Source organism: Catharus ustulatus, chromosome Z, assembly GCF_009819885.2.
Source record: "Catharus ustulatus isolate bCatUst1 chromosome Z, bCatUst1.pri.v2, whole genome shotgun sequence".
Lineage (NCBI taxonomy): Eukaryota > Metazoa > Chordata > Aves > Passeriformes > Turdidae > Catharus > Catharus ustulatus.
This window is the reverse complement of record NC_046262.2, coordinates 1,721,255-1,738,762: the sequence shown is the minus strand read 5'-3', so window position 1 is coordinate 1,738,762 and position 17,508 is coordinate 1,721,255. Positions and strand designations below refer to the sequence as shown.

Below are 17,508 nucleotides of genomic sequence, written 5' to 3'. Positions count from 1 at the left end.
CCCCCACCATCCAGGCAGGGACCAGGGCTGCCAGCAGGCTGCCAGGCCATGTCCCAGCAGTGGGAATGCTGCTGGGTAGAGCAGAGGTGGTAAATCAAGAGACAGTGTGTCATCCCAGGGGCCCATTCCAGCCTCAGACACCCGCCAGCAGCAGGGACCAGCAGGATCTTTATCTTGTCACTGGTGACTAAGAGCATCCCTGGCATGGCAGTACCACAAAAATACAGGTGATGTGAAATGGCCCTTTTCCAAGGAGGGAAGGATCCTTTATTACATCCTGTTTATCTCCCATATTACTGAAGGGAAAGCCATGAAGCATGCGATCCTTTCAGGTTCTCTGAATCCACTTAGATTTTATCTCTGGAGCTGGAGCTTTCCAGGAGTGAAATAGCTGCAAGACACAATGTGGATGAAACGAAATCAAATAGAGAGTCTCCAACATGAAAGGCAAACTAAAAGGATGACAGCACTAGTTATACGGAAGGAGAAATGAGGAGGAAAGGAAATTAAAAGCAATTAAAGGGAATTAATTAGAAGGTATGATGGAGCTATGAAAGAGGAAAAACAGCTATGCAGAGTTCACTAAATACCCCCAAACTTTTAATTGTCACACTTGGAACTGCAAGCCCTGGAGGTTCAAAACCCCCCTGGCAGTTTCCAAACGAAAAAAATTCCCATGGCTTAAACAAATTACTTCTTTGCCTCTAAGTCTGAATGGCAGACAAGATTCTGAGCTTCTACTCCAAACCATGAACACAGAAGTACATGCTGCTCTCCCCTTCAGTCCACTGACCAAAGTGGACAGCCCACTCCATCACCTGATAACAGAAGTTGGGGCTTCAAGCAGAATGTTGATGCTACAGGCCCAAGATTTGGGCTGAATCATTTACATCTACCCAATGTTCCTGGTAGAATTTTCACAGGGCCCTGGGGGTTTTGGGGCCACAGTCTGTGCTTGAAGTCACCAGGATGAGAATTGCTGCTGGGTTAGTCCTGGGGGAGACGGCTGGCACCTGGAGCATCTCATCTCCCATCAAAATGCACTGTCTGCATTTCCACTAAAACCTAACAGTCCTTTCCACAGGACCACAGCATGGATTGCAAGGGACCTTACACACCATCTCAGCCATCAGCACGGACACCTTCCACTACTCCAGGTTGCTCCAAAGCCCATCCAACCCGGCCTGGAACTCTTCCAGGGATGGAGCAGCCACAGCTTCTCTGGGCAACCTGTGCCAGGGCCTCATCCACCTAAAGAAGAATTTCTTCCCAATACTCCATCTAACCCTTCCCTCTGGCAGTTAAAAGCTGATCATCCCCAGGTCTGAACCAGAATGAGGCTCTAAATCAAAAAATTGCCATGCAAAAGGCTGCAGAGAGCAGGAGTCCCCTGTTTCTCCAGGCCTTCCCTTTGCCAACCACCTTGGTTTCAACCCTGAGAAGTGAGGAAGTTCCCTCTGGAGATCAAAAACTCCCTTATTAAGGGAATAGTGGTGATGGCTGGGAGAAGCAACAGGAGCTCGTAAAAAAAGCAGGCAGACACTGTTTGTCTTGGCCTCCTGGACGTGTATTATTTTCCTGGGATGCAAGCTCCAGCCCAACACTGAAGGCAAGGATGCATGAAACAGAGCCGGGGCTGCCTTGCCAACGTGGAGTTTGTTTCGGAAGAAACTCACCCAGCATTTCCGTGCAGGAAGGAGACAGTGGGGCTGCACAGCCAGGGCTGCTGGATGGTGCCTGGAAAGCACCAGCCAGATCTTCCAGGCTTGGGGAGTGTGCAGAGTCGAGGCAGCACCCCAAAAAAAAAATAACACATGGGGAGATGGGCAAAGCTTGAAATTCCCTGTGGTCATCCCGTATTCTGCATCCATCCATGCCCGATTCCACCAGCCACAAGGCAGATCATGTAGAGGAATAAAGGGACTGTGCCAAAGGCTCTGTCCCCAGCCCTGCCACCCCCTCTGCTTCGGCCACCACTCCACTACAGTCTCCAGAGACCCACAGAGCCCTGGCTGTGTTTAATTAAGTGACCTCACACTGATTTACACAACAATAACCCTGCTTCCTAACATACCAGCTTCAGGCAGCTCCCTCCAGTGACAGAACCACACTACTCCAAGGAAAGGGAGAACTTAATTATCAGCTGCCCATTACAATTCAGAATTTTTAAAAATCTTCTTTATATTAAAGGCACAGATAATGTGACACAAAAATCAACTCATTTTTAACACAAATCAAGGGAGGAATTTTTTCTTTTTTTTTTTTCTCTGCTTGAACTGTTTTTGCTTGGACTGTTTCATGCTTTGAAGTTAATTATAACTATTTAGCTTTATACATCACTTGCTCAGAAAGTTACAAGCCTCCCAGATCTCCCTGGTTTATTTGGGACCAGGGTTTGAAAGTCACAGCTGTCACTAGCCCAGCTTCCATTAGGGAGATTAATCTTCCCCGAGATGTGTCTTTGGGAAGGTCTGAATCATAGGGTTGGATCCTGCTCTTGGTTACACAGGGAAGAGGAGGAAAAACAAAGCTGGGCTCCACTGGCAGGCATCAAACCTCCTGCTGTGGGACTGGACAAGGACATTTGGGACTTTCAAGCAGAATATTTATGCCCTGTGCAGTAAAGCAGAGTCCTGCCCCAGTGCTGTATATGCCAGGCACGGGGGCAAGTTAGTAAAATTAATAGCAATAACCGAATTGTGCTCGGGAAAGTCAGCAGAGCATCAACCAGTGGCCTTGCCTATGTATTGGATGGAAAAGTTTTAGCTGCAGGTCCCTGGTGATGCTCATGGGCACCCTCTTCTGCTCTGGGGTGTGCCATGGATGACATTCTTCACTCCTAAATTCGGGGAACCTCCTATTCCTCAGCACCAAATTAACTCAAATTAAAGCAGTGAGGGAACAGCCCATCCCATGGCAAACACCAGGCACTGCTGGGACAACCAGTTTGAGAACAACCCCCTGCAAACAGCCTGCACCTCCTTCCTCCCCACCCATCCCAGCTCCTTATCCATCCACAGGAGCAAAACACAACTTTGGGCTTTTAAAAGAGAAGTGCATCAAATCAGGGTCTTGCCATCCACACTGAGAACACAGGCAGCACCTACAAGGAAGAAATAAGTTCAAGCCACCAGATCTCAGGCAATTCCAAGCAAACCCTGAAGTCACCAGATCGTTCTTACAGACTCCTACACACACAGACACCAAAGGGACAAAAGGAACTGCCTGGCAGGGGAGGAACTGGAACAGCTTCAGCTGAAGGGCTGCACTCACAGGAGAGTTGGTACAAAGAGGTACCAGTGTGCAGTGCCTCCTTCCTGGCTCTACTGCCTGAAATATGCAGGGAAACACAAATCAAGAGCACGTGCTGGAACAGAATCTGCTGAAAGATTTTCTCAGTGTATCTCAAAGGTAGAGGACTGTCAGTAACTGCTGAAAATTCAGGAGGGACTCGTGAGTGGTGAGGTTGTGATGCAGGTTAGTGCAAGGAGAGCATTACCACCGGCCTGGAATGAACTGGTGGTGTTCAACCAGACACCCACCACTGCAACAAGGTTTTGAGGAGCTTAACATTTAACTTGGGTTGGGTTTTCTGCCTGCCAAGTCAGGTTGCTTTGTGAATTAGCCCATTTCTTGCAGGGACCCAGGACATAAGCCCAAGAGATGACTCAGCTGCACCTCCAAACACCACTGGAGTCAGAAGGCACAGGGAGATGCTCACCTTTAATTTGGGGAACCTGCAATGCAACAACATCACTTTTTTCTTATGATAGCAGCAGAATCCAGCTTACAGCCTGTAAGCAATTAGCATATACTTCCCTCTCCATAAGGCTATCGTTGTCAAAATAACTGTAAACCTCTTCTTTAAAGCACAGTCCTGCAGAATTATTGTGCCTCGGGCTCCATTGAGCTTGCAGGGCCCCTGTATTTGTTCCTCAGCTGAGACAGTTGCAAGTTAAGCGCTGAATGGCAGTGCTGCTGCCACAGGGATTGTGCAGCTAAATAATTCAGTAACCAATTACTGTTTAACAATATCCCTCCCCATCATCCCAGCGTCGATCCATCATCCCAGGCCAAGAGAGCCCGGCAGAAAGGAGGCAGTGAGAAGCCTCCTTGTGATGTAAACACATTGACTCGTGTATAATATACAACTTATTGATCAGAAGACAAGGTATACGGCACATTTTACTGCATGCTAAATGAGGGCTGTAATGAATTGCTGCTTGCCTCCAGGTCATTTGTTTGATTGCCACCTAAGCAAACTGGTGAGGGCGAAAGGTCCTGCCTCTGGGACGGGTCCTTGGTGAAATGAGCTGCTGATCAAGAGAAACAAGAGAAGCAGAAAGCAGGACAGTCTAATGCTCTTTCTGCGCACGAGGAACAGGAAAGCTGGTCTTCTCCCTCATCCCCAAAATGTACGAGACACAACTGTGGTTGATGCTTTCACCAGGAGCATCAGGGTCACCGCACCCAACCAAGTCTTCATCACAGGCATCCAGAGATGCCCAGCTCAGATTCACCCTGCTTCACTCCTCCCAGCCTGGACTGGAACCTGAAAACACAGCTGACTTCACATTTAAAGGGTCAGGGATACACAGCACACACGACCAGCTGCCCCCAGCTGTAAGACAAGGGCTGAACCTGTTCTTCGTGCTGGGCATGGCCAGAGCTCTCCCAGCTTTTCTCCACCACCGTGGCTCTGCAGAGAAACATGCCTGGTTTTTAAAGACATCCCTCCTGCCTGCTTGGTTCCTCCTTTGTGTGGCTTTAAAGCTTTCTTCTGCGCAGCTATAAAAGGGTGTGAGAAAACTTGGAAAGGAAGCCCTGGGTGGTACAGACAACTGGAACAAGGAGCAATCTGTGCCCGGGGCAGGGGAGGGGGTGGCAGAGCCCACACGGTGCCAGGCTGAATGGCTGCTGGGGAGGAAATGACACACCACACTATCCTGCTTTTGTCCAGGGGCGAGACCAAAACGCTCCAGAGGAAAAAAGAAAAACCAAAAAGGGATTATTCTGCTTTGTGTTCTCCCTCCCCTCGCCTCCCCCAGGCAGGCTACAGGTGACTGCCCCCACATCCCTGCTCCAGCGGACCGTGGGGCATCGTGATCTGAGCAGCGTCTGGCTTGCTCTAGCATCGGGCTTACACTTCCATGCTCCTCAGGTTTCTCCCCACTTTTTTATTAGGAATCACGGCCATCAGGCCACCCATTGCTGGGTCTGGCTCGGCAGCAGAGCCCAGGTGCAGGAACACCCCGTTCTGCTGCTCCCACCACGAGCTGCCAGGGAGATGCCCTGGGCAGGGGGGGACAGGCAGTGTCCCCCAACCCTGCCCGCGTGCAAGGTGACACCCAGCACACACTGGTGACCTCCTCAAACCCTGTGTCCCAAAGTGCTGCAACTCCAGCAGTGTCCTGGCTGCATTCTCTGAAAAAATGGAGACTTGAAACATTTTTGGCCTCGTTTTCCCAAGGTTAAGCTCAGAACCTGGGTGTTTTCCAACCCCTCCACTCTCACCTCTCCTGTTCCCACATCAGTGTTCCACCACAACAGCTGTGGGATTTCCCCAGTGTTCATCACTGGGATAATCCTGTCCCCAAAGGTTTGTCTCCTCCTTGCACACAACTGAGGCTTGTACCAGGGTCAGATCCTTCACCTGCAGCTTGTGAATTCTCTCCCAAATGCCCAAACAACTTCCGAAGCTTCAACTCACGTACCATATGTTTTTTCTCAATCTCTTCTCTTTTTCCCAGTGTTTCTGTATCTCACCTATGGTGTCAATCCTTGTAAAAGGACCAGAACTGACACTTCAATACTCAGCCAAAACTCTCTCTGTATCAGCCACCTCCCACTCCTCACTTCAAGCATAATGAAAACAAGCGAGGTACAAATCCATTTTCATATAAATTAAGAAGCCCACCCTGAAAGGAACCAAAATCTCTGTTGTACATACCCATACTGATGGTGCATCTCATTAAAAAACCCAGAGGAAACCCAACTTAACAACTGTCCACAAACACAAGTTCTCCTCCTGCATCACATGAGCACTTCAAAAGGTCAATACTAGGAAGAAATTCCTCCCTGTAAGGGTGGGGAGACCCCGGCACAGGATATTCAGAGCAGCTGTGGCTGCCCCTGGATCCCTGGAAGTGTCCCAGGTCTGGTTGGAGAGGGCTTGGAGTGACCTGGGATAGTGGAAGGTGTCCCTGACCACGAGGTTTTCTCCACCTTCAGCTGGTACAAATCATCACAGCAGCCCTTCAGCCCAGCTCTCACTCTTACAGACACCAGGGCTTCTTTGACTACATGAGCTATAAAACCTTCTGTCCATCCCACAGCTGACTGGGGCCCTAGAAGCTGTAAGCAACATAAAAACCCAAAATTATGAATTGCAGCAGACATATCCAGGTCATTTTTTTTCTTCTTCTGCATGCCAGAGCTTTTTCCTTTTTAAGGAAAACCCAGTGTTTCTCCTTTTATTCCTCTTTCAACTAACAATTTCCAAACTTTAAAGTCAGAACAATTTTTTAAAAAATCAGCTCTTCACCCCCATTTTTAGTTTAGTATCAGGTGGAGGACAGTGGGCCTTGCAAAGCTGGACAGTGAGTTGGTGGATAGAAATAGTCTGGCTTTTTCCCATTAAATTCATTTTCGTAGGGTTGATGTGCAATCCCACCATAGCCACCAACCAAGAGGAGGATGGGCAGGGAGCAAACACGTGGCTTGGGGATTTTGGTGACTTTCAGGTCTGAGTGAGCCTCAGTGAGCTACAAAACAAAAACTAGATGCAGAAGAGGGTCAAAAACAGTGCAGGTGTCTCAGCTGGCATCACACCAGCCAGCACGAGGTCACCTTGTCGAGTACACCTCGGTGAGGAACACCCCAAGCCTGAAGGTCTGCCACCTCTACATGGATCCAACCTTGAACAAGAAGGGCTGCAAACCTCCCTCACGGGGCTCTGCAGTGCTCAGTCTGGGCTGAGGAAGATTCTCTTTTCCTTTTGCCCTCCATGAAGACTAATCTTGAGCACCTCCAGCTCCGAGGAAGAGCAAAACCTGACTGGAAAACAGCATCCAGAGGCAGCACCAGCACAGCCCCTTCCCAAGCCCAACCATGCAGCAGCCACCTACCACAGTCTCCTCACCACCACCTGTCCCTCATCCATAGAGAAAAGCTCCTCCATGCACATACACGACCTTGTTACACTCTCAATTAATTACCATTGATAAAACATAGGAGTGGCTGGCCAGCCAACCTGCCATGCCTGCAGCAGAGCCTCCTCCTGCTCCACTGATGAAGGACCTGACCTGGATGGGGCTGGACAGAGAGCTCTGCCTCTGGGAAGGGAAGAGGAGAGCCCGTGGGAAGGTGGGAAAGGATCATCCTGGTGATGGAGTGTGAGGAAGACCAAGCACAAGGTCAGAGTGATGAAGACACTTGAGATGGGAGCGGGAGAGGACAACCCCAAGCATGAAGCACTGCCAAGGGAAGGAAGATTTACCCCTCTGGGTCATCTCAAGCATCTGGGTGTCCCCAGGACATGAGTCACCAGACACTCCTTAGCCAGCCCAGCCACCCCAGGCACCAGCAGCCCCCGGGCCAGCGCGGTGTGGGGTGCCCTGGGGAAGCACTGAAAGGAGCCACCAGCCTCAGGGCACACTGTCTGAATATTTGCATATTGGAAACCACTTAAAAACACCCCCTAATACCAACGAAAATAGCACAAGAGCAAAAGAGATGCAAACCCACAACTGCAAATACACCGAGGGTGCACACCCCACGCAGAACCCACCAGGGTGGCTGCCAAAACCCCCAAAGATGTTCCCATCCCCAGGAACACAGGGTAGAGCATCAGATGAGGCAAAGGGTGAGAGGAAAAGGTGTTCAGCGTGGCAGAAAAATGGTTTGTGGGTTGGGGTTTGTTGTTTCTTTTTTTTTTTAAACCACACCTGCACATCATCCACCCATTTGTGCCCCTCCAGACTCATCCACACTTGCAAAGCTGCTTCCCAACAAGGACCAACTTTGTTAAGAAAAAGTACAGAGCCTGAGGCAAAATTAGCTTTTTTGTCTCCCAAACAGGCAATTATCTCTTGCACAACTATGCAAGTCTAAAACGCAGGAGAGGCAATACTAAGCTTTACTAAAATGGTGCCTTTAAAGTACAAATTGTTGCAACATGTGAAAATAATTGCAGTTGTGGAATTGCAGTTGTGGAAAATTTGGAGTACTTTTTATTTTATAGTTTTCAGGCATACTAGGCTCCCAATCGAGGTGACCCAAAAAAAATCACTACTTTCAGCTGTGCTATGCACAGCACCCCATTTTTAGACTATTTTAGAGGAGGTAAAATGATCTGTTTCTCTGTTCCTCCTGAAGAACCACAGAGGTGTTCCTTTTAGTATTTAAAGAGAGCTTATAAAAAAGATGGAAAGGGAACTTTTTACATGGGTGTGTAGTGATAGGATAAGGGAAAAGCGTTTCAAGCTCAGAGTTTTAAATTTAGATTAGATGTTACAAAGAAATCCTTCCCTGTGAGGGTGGAGAGGCCCTGGCACAGGTTTTCCAGAGAGGCTGTGGCTGCCTCATCCTTGGAAGTGTCCAAGGCCAGGCTTGACAAGGCTTGGAGCAACCTGGAATAGTGGAAGGTGTCCTGGACGAGCTTTAAGAACCCTCCCAACCCAAACCATTCTATAGAAGACCTTTAAAAAGGCATCAAAATGTGCTGGAGGTACATGTATGGACAAATCTGCTTAAATTGAGTATTCAAGTTGCATCACCATCAAAACAATTAAGTTGACACTATTTCATATTTTGAGGAGGAACCGTAAAATGGGTCATTTCTAACCTGATACAATTAATTTACATGTCAATGTTTAGTGAAGCCTTTCTATCCTGGGTCACTTTAAACTTAAAACCTGAACACAGGAAATTAATATATCACAGTATTAATTACATGTTACAAAACACTTAATTTTACAGCCTAATAGTTTGAAACAGTTAAAAGAAACCCTGCAGCTTGTGTCCTGCTTACAATTCACATGGCAACTCTGCGCTTCTGATCAGGCTGACCAAGAAGTGTTTATCTTCTTGTGGGGAAAACAAACAACTGCATATCAGACATTAATTTAATTAATCCGGGGCGCCAGCCAGGACCAGCTCTGCACCAGTTATAGAAGAACAGAATAAATATCCTGACCTGGAAAGACCCACAAGGACCATTAGAGCCCAACTCCTGGTCCTGCACAGGACAGCCCAAATAATCTCAATTCCTGGTGCCTTTGGGTTGGAGAGACGGTCAAGGTCCCCAGTACAGAATTCCAGAAACTCTGAAGTGGAAACACCCAAAGATGAGGACAAGAATTCCCACAAACCAGGCTGACCAGTAACAGCACTGGCCACAAATCCCCATGGAGCAACCTCAGTGACTACCAACAATCATCTCTTCTCCCTCATTCAATCCCTAATCAAGATGCTCAGAAGTGACAGTGAATACCCCAAATATGTTCTCTCACATCTTGTGGACTTCCACCCCGAGCTCCCTGCTGAGCTGGCTGAGGTCACCATGCTCCTGCCCACCCTTTTCTCGGCTCCACTTTGATCGCGCGCTCACCACAGAGCAAGGCAACCTAAAAACAAAGGCCCCAAAGGGATCCATATTTCAAACTTGCCAGTGGCTTCTGACTCGTGCCCCTGTGCCAAGGCACAACAGGCTCTACAGAAGGGCTCATCTCCGTGGCAGTCATGGAGTTCATCTCCTGCCAGTTAGCTTGAGGTCCCTACATTTGCTAATGCTGATTTGGTTACCGCCATCAGACTTGATCAGGCATGCAAATCTTCAGGTCTCAGGCTAGACAAAGCCTGGAGAAAGGAGAAGGCTGGAGCAAACAAATATGTAAAAACAGGATTTCTTTATTAAAATGGGGGGGGAAAAAAGCGGAGGGGGGCAAAAAGTAAACTTTTCTCCTCCCTCCCAACCTCCTCCTCTGATGTGTGTTGTTAAACATGATGCAGTGAGAGGGCTCCCACAGCACTGGAAAGGTTCCTGCCACCAAGAACAGAGCCCAGGAGGTCACACAGGACAAAGCCCACCTTGCAGGCTGGTAGATGCTGTGCCCACTATACACAAAGTCTGCAAAAAGCAGCAGCAGCAGGTTGAGAGGTTCCACTTTTCTCAGTAAATTAGTAACTCATAAGGCTACTTAGGGCTTGACAGGCAGGTCAAGGAGAAAATTCTGCCCTTTCTACTCTGCTCAGGTTAATACCTCACCTGCAGAGCTGTCCCCAGCACTGGAGTCCCCAACATAGGAAGGACGTGGAGCTGCTGGAGCCCCTCTGCTCTGGAGGGCATGGAGATGCTGCAGGGCTGGAGCCCCTCTGCTCTGGAGCCAGGCTGGCACAGCTGGGGCTGCTCCCCTGCACAAGAGAAGGCTCCAGGGAGAGCTCAGAGCCCCTGGCAGGGCCTCAAGGGGCTCCAGGAGAGCTGCACAGGGACTGGGGACAAGGCATGCAGGGACAGGACACAGGCAATGGCTTCCAGTGCCAGAGGGCAGGGCTGGACGGGATATTGGGAAGGAATTGCTGCCTGGGAGGGTGGGCAGGGCTGGCACAGGGTGCCCAGAGCAGCTGTGGCTGCCCCTGGATCCCTGGAGTGTCCAAGGCCAGGCTGGATGGAATTTGGAACAACCTGGGACAGTGGAAGTTGTCCCTGCCATGGCAGGGGGTGGAATTGGATGAGTTTTAAGGTCCCTTCCAGCCCAAACCATTCTATAACTTTCTAGAGCATCATGTACCCCACAACCCAAAGGAGCTCACGTCTCTTGGCTAGCAAAGGCATCAACTTTCAGATAAGCCATAGAGCTGCTGATTTTACCACTGATGGACATAAATAAAATGTCCACATTATGTTCATAGGGGTGTCCAATAGTTCCCGATCGGGTTCATGCTATTCGTGGACCCAAATTTTCCCTGCAGCTACAAGCAGAAGAAGTAATTTTGCATTTAGGGTCTTGAACCATGGTGCAGCTTTGTTATTAAACAGCTGACACTACCCTGAAGCCTGGGAGCAGCATTTTATGTGCATGTGAGAGTTTACAGAGCATTTGTGTGTCATTTCTGATGAATGGTCCTGCATAAATGTTAGATCTTCAACCCATTGCTCTCGCAAATACTATTTCTTCCCTTATTTATTTGTATTGCTGTAATTCATTCAGGTGCCAGCCATGACTGAGGCCGTGCCATCAATATGCAGCCTGACAACAGCAGCAGGAGACAACAGCAGCTCTACAGATCACACAGGAGAACAGGAAGAATCTTGGCTGGTGTTGGTGGGGAATGGTTGTAAAGGCAGAGAATGTCCTCAAATCACAGTGAAAACCCCAGCAAAGCAAACCAAACTCTGATGCACAGAGCACTCACCTAAGTGTTAAACCAGAAGAGGCACAGAAGCCCCATCTGTGGCATAACAGGGGGTCCCAGACAGAATTTTCCAGTGGAGGTGGGTGTGCCCCCAAACACCTAGACCATGAGGAACTCAGGCCAGCAGCTCAGGCCTCTGCAAAGCTGGGCCCAGATCAAAGAACCACAGAATTGTTAAGGCTGGAAAATCTCTCTAAAATTGACTCCTGCCATTCTCCCAGCACTGGCAAGCCCAACACTAACCCAGTTGTCTCCAGGTGCCATATCCACACGGCTTCTAAATCCCTCCAGGGATGGGGACTCCACCACCACCCTGGGCAGACCACGGCAATATTTGCCAACACTTTCCATGAAGAAATTTTCCCTAATATCGAATGTAAACTGCCCTGGTGCAACTTGAAGCCATTTCACCTTGTCCCTGTGGTTTGTCCTGGATGTGAGAGCCTCCCTAGCTGCCCTGGAGACCTGCTTTCCGGCAGGAACAATGAACACACGCCCCAGTGCTGGTTTGTATGGACCAGCAGGATGAGATGCTATCAGCCCACAGCTCTCCTCTGCTCCAAAAGCACCCTGAGGCAGCGTGCAAGCCCTGCTCCCTGCTGCTGGGGAGCAGTGCAGCGGATGGATTTGCAATACCCCAACTCTGGCCTGGCAAGGTGTGGTCCTGCACTGTCCCTGAGGAGGCCAACACAAAGTGCAGAAGCAGGTTGATGTGGTCCACCAGCACCCCTGGGGATGTGGGCTAGCTCATGCCAGCCACTGTGCCACCTCCTGTGCCTGTGCCAGATGTTCATCCCATGAAGCACCTGCATGAGGACATCCACCAAGCTGCTGCCACCCCCAGCCACTCCTGGCAAAGTGTCACCAGGGTGGGCAGGACCTCCAAGCCATGAAGGTCTGCCAGTATCCCAGTCCTGCCCTGTAGGAGTTGTACCACAGTCTCCCAACAGCAGCAGAGCTGTCTCCTGATTGTCCTTGCCACCTCAGCAAGGCAGTGCCACCCCACAGTTTTAATTCTTTCTTCTGAGCCCTGCTCTTGGAGCAACTCCCTTTGGTCCTCCAGAACTGAGGAGAGGGAGCCAGCAGCCTGACAAAGACCATCACTCCTCACCTGCCTGCTCCTTGCACCTCCAAAAAACCCCGTGCAAAGCCTTTCCAATCAGCCAGGCACCTCCCAGTGACAGTAATGGAGAACTAATGTGTCATTAAATAAATGAAGCAGATTAATGAGAAGAGTGACTTGTTTCTTTGAGCTGGTCATGGTGAGACAAAAGGCAAAGCAAGACCTGGATCCCTTTTCATAGGAGTGCTGTAAAATGAGTGGCACAGACTCAGCAGAGCTGAAAATACAGGGCACGACACACCTGACACTTCCTTCTCCGCCCTTCTTTTTCTCTCCCATACCCTCTCCAGAAAAGCCAAACTTCATTCATAACAGAACCAAACTATTTCCTTTTTTATTCTAATGTTTCCTTGGTTTTTTTTAATAGGAGACCATCTGGGAGTGGGGGAGTAGAAAGGAAGCCCTGAAGCTTTTCAGACACAATAAATAAATTATATAAAAAAAAAAGAAGTATGATTAAAACCAAAAAGCATAAACAAACAAGCCATGTTACCCAGAATAATGACTTCGGGGAAAAGCGCCAAAAAAATTGTATAAGCTTCTGGAGCGTGGCAAGAGAAGAGAAGAGAACAGAAAGTCCTCACTGCTGAAGAGAATGTGCCACTGCAGTGGGACAGAGGCTGAGACTACAGGGATGCCCTGGGCAAGCCAGGAAGGAGAAGGGTTTCACACAGATTTAGACCCCCAAATTTGTCTTCAGGCACCTCATTTTGGAAACTGCAAAACCCCAGTCCAGGCACTCTCAGACCTTTTAAAAGCATTGCAATCGCATCAGCTCCTCTCTGGTAAGACCCCACCTGGAGTCAAGCTTGGGAATCTTCAGCACATGAAGGACCTGGAGCTGCTGGAGCCAGTCCAGAGGAGGCCACAGAGCATCCCAGGGCTGGAGCCCCTCTGCTCTGGAGCCAGGCTGGCACAGCTGGGGCTGCTCAGCTGCACAAGAGAAGGCTCCAGGGAGAGCTCAGAGCCCCTGGCAGGGCCTGAAGGGGCTCCAGGAGAGCTGCACAGGGACTGGGGACAAGGCATGCAGGGACAGGACACAGGCAATGGCTTGCAGTGCCAGAGGGCAGGGCTGGATGGGATATTGGGAAGGAATTGCTGGCTGGGAGGGTGGGCAGGCCCTGGCACAGGGTGCCCAGAGCAGCTGTGGCTGCCCCTGGATCCCTGGAGTGTCCAAGGCCAGGCTGGACAGGGCTTGGACCCACCAGGTCTAGTTGAAGATGGCCCTGCTGACTGAGGTTCCCTTGGGCCCACTTCTCGAGCTTGTCCAGGTGCCTCTGGATGGAATCCCATCACTCAGGCACGTCAACCACACTCAGCTCAGAGTCATCTGCAAACACAAACCCCTCCAAGCCATTCTTGCCCCACAGCTTCATCATTTTTGGCAGCAGCATGCCATATTCTGCAGGGATGACAAACTGGGGGCGTGCAGGGTGGATGGCATTACCCAGAACAAATCTGATTTCTTCGTGAGGGCAGCACAGAGGGATGCACCCATTGCTCCCATCCAGCAGGGGAGCATTTTGGGGGATACTTTGCACTCAGGACTCTCCAGCCTGATGCAGTGCATTAATAGCAACAGGGTGCCTCATGAAAGCTGAGGTGAGGAGGAGAGGGACAGTGTGCAGCACTGAGACAGGGCTAGCAGAAAACGGGCCAGCACAGGCAGCCATGCTCCTGAGATACTGACACTGCAGCAGAGAAGATAAATGACTGGCCCAAGGCCACGCAGCCAGGCAGTGTCCCCTCTACATGACTTTCAATCCCCGCTCCAGCACAGGATTGCTGAGGGATCCTTCAACAAAACGTTATATTGGCTTCGAAATCATGAGATTTATTTTACACCTGAACACACTCACACATATAAATGCACTTTTTTCCTGCCTCTTTCTCTTGCCTCTACTCAGACGCACCCAAGCACGTCTTAAAACCTCTCTGAATAACCAGAAGAAGTAAAAACTTTGTATTTCCCTGCTAAAGGAGGACTCACAGGGTTTAACTTGACTCCAGGAGCTTCACAATGAAGCAGGATGCTGCCAGCAGTCCCACCTGGCAAATCAGTGCCTGTATTTACAATTGCACACCCGGAGACTCTGCAAATATTTCCTAGAAGCTATAAACCCCATCCCAACAATTGCAACGGGAGCAGGGATAAATTAGCTGAAGCCTGTCACTTGGTGAAGTCACGCTGGAGGAGATCCATCCAGGTAATCCATCTTTCTGCTGTGTTATACAATGACACAGTAATGGCCAGCCCAGAGGGATTTCCTTCAGGAAAACTCAACTGTTACTAAAATGGTAAGTTAATACCAGGCAAGAACTCAGCCGTCATTAGACCGAAGGATAGACATGACAGGGAATAAAATATTACAGTCCCTATTCAAATATTTTTATTTACAAGAGCACGAATAAATAGACCTATCTGTAGGCTGCAAAGAGAGGAGGCTGGGATTAAAGGAGAGGAGAAAAAAAGATCTGCACACATCGATTCCATCTTTGCCATTTTTCTTAATAAATAGCCTGGCATGGCTGTGCTGATGGGTAGCTGGGGTGGAGGAGGGCACGCTGCCCAGCTCTCACAGGGACACAGGACACAAATCTCAGCTCAGGCTCTGCCCTTTTGTGTTGATTAAAAAAAAAAAAAAACCTAAGAAGAAAGGAAGAAAGCAAGAAAAGTTATGTGGCTAATAAAGGGCTCTATTGTGCCATCAATTTTTTAAGCTTTAATGATTTCGGGAGGAAGTTCAGCTCAGCAATCAATAGCACAATATGGGCAGGAGGGCTCGGAGGAAATTCAGCGCCGGAGCTGCGGTGAGAGCTGGTGGAAAGGGGGGCTCAGAGGAAGGGGGTTCCCCTCCTTTGGGGTCAGGGGGGCTCCCAGGACCCCATATAGACTGGGGACGCTGTTCCCCTCCTGTTTAGCCTGCTTGGTGTGAGCTCCCTCTCCTGATGCACAGAGCATGCAGCCGGGGGACAGTGGGGACATTTGGGGATACCACGGGTGCTGCCACGGCAAGGGAGGTGGAAAAGCACCCACACCAGCTGGGATGCTCACCCCACACCTGAGGGGACCGAGCACATTCCAGGGATGCTCACAGCACACCAGGGACAGCCCAGAAATTATCACCCCACACCAGGACTGAGCATAGCACAGGGATAGTCACCCCACACCAAACATATCCCAGAAATTATCACCCCACACTGAGCATATCCCAGAAATTATCACCCCACACCAGGACTCAGCACAGCCCAGGGATGGTCACCCCACACCAAATATATCCAGGAAATTATCACCCCCACACCAAACATATCCCAGAAATTATCACCCCACACTCCCCACACCAGGACCGAGTACAGCCCAGGGATGGTCACCCCACACTGAGCATATCCCCAGGATCATCACCCCACACTCCCCACTTTGGGACTGAGCACAGTCCAGGGATCATCACCCCACACTGGGCACATCCCAGGGATCATCACTGCGTGCTGAGCACATCCCAGAAACGATCACCCCACACTCCCCAAATCTGGGTTTAGCACATCCCAGAGATGCCTGCCCCACACCATGCCCATCCATCGCCGGGATGCTCACCACACACTCCCCATCCCAGGGACAAACTCCTGCAGGCCCGCCTGTCCCTAAACGCCAGAGCCCAGGGAACACAGACAGCCTCCCCCCACCCGGCAGACGTACCGCATCGCCCAGGCTCGGTGCTGCCGCCGGGATGCGGGGCTGTCCGGACGATGATCCTGCGCCAGGCAAACCTAAAAGACACGGTGACACAGCGTGAGGCTCTCCAGCATCAGCGGGGACAGCGCCTCGCCCCAAGTGTCACCCTGGACAGGAGCCACAGCCCCGCTCCCAAGTCTCACAGGCACGGGAAGCATCTGGGTAAAAAACCGGGCTAAAAAACCCACAGAGGGATTCCCAGGAATGGGGGGATCCCGAGCCGTCGGGAGGGGCAGAGGAGAAAGGATGGGATGAGGTAGGACGGGACGGGACCACCCCGCGCATCCCGTCCTCCGCTGGAAGGAAAAGCCGATCCCGCAAGTTGATCCCGAACGTCAGGGAGCGCTCGGCGGAGCGGGACCGCACCAGCTCCACCGCGAGCCCCCGCAGGAACTCGGGCCAAAGTTTTGCCACGATCCAGGGGATAATAATAAAAATTACTAACATTAATTAATCAACCCCCACCCAAAAAAAAAAAAATTTAAAAATTAATAATTAATCGGTAAAAACTAAGAAAAGAAGAACGGGAGGAAAATCCGACCTGGGAGCCAGGAGCGCCGGTGACAGCAGCGCTGCCTCTGCGTGATGCTGCCGCAGCTCGGGGACCCAGCGGGAGGAACGGGCACGGTCCCCGGGCACCGGGAGGGACGGAGGGAGGGACGGGAGGGAGGGGAGATGGAGGAGGGGGGGGCTGCGGCCGCCTCCCCCCGCAGGAGGGTCCTGGGGGGCTGGGCATGCAGGGACCCCTCGTTCCACCCCCGTCGGTGAAGGCAGCGCTTCCCACCCGCGAATGCCGATAGGGAGGAAACAGAGCGTTATTTTAGAAACAGCGAACGAAATAGCGGGAGGGGGGAAAAAATAATAAAATTAACAAAATCAGAACTTACCGTCTAAAACCAATCAGCAGGGAGGGATCCGCGGGCAGCGCAGCGCGGGGAGCATCGCCCCCGCCGTGGGACGCGACGGGACGGGACGGGGCGGGGCGGCTCCGCGCACCTCGAGGGGGCAGCGGCGGGGGATGGCGACGGACACAGCACCGCGACGGGCACCGCGGCACCGCCCGCCCCGTCCGGCGGCGCTGGCCCGCGGCTCGGCGGCGGTGGCGAGCGAAGGGCCCGGATGTCGCTGGCCCCGCGCCGGGGGGGCCTCACGGGACGCGAATGAGGGGGGGGGGGGAGGGGGGGGTCCTGCCCGCCCCGTCGGGGCGCCGGGCGCTGCCACGTGGGACCGCCGGGGGGGG

At 51.1% G+C, this 17,508-nt stretch overlaps 1 protein-coding gene across 2 annotated transcripts in view; it reads right to left on the bottom strand.

The window, feature by feature from the left end:
- ZBTB7C (zinc finger and BTB domain containing 7C) overlaps positions 1 to 17,237 on the bottom strand; it is a 149,152-nt gene extending 131,915 nt beyond the window's left edge. The window contains exons 1-2 of one of the 2 annotated variants that reach the window (XM_033086335.1): positions 17,156 to 17,237; positions 16,233 to 16,303 (exon numbers count right to left, since the gene is read on the bottom strand). The gene's annotated coding sequence lies outside the window, so the exon portion shown is untranslated. Of the gene's footprint in view, positions 1 to 16,232; positions 16,304 to 16,809; positions 16,990 to 17,155 lie in introns of those variants that run through there. The other variant, XM_033086334.1, reaches the window with a different exon arrangement.
- Between the last annotated feature and the right edge of the window lie 271 nt (positions 17,238 to 17,508).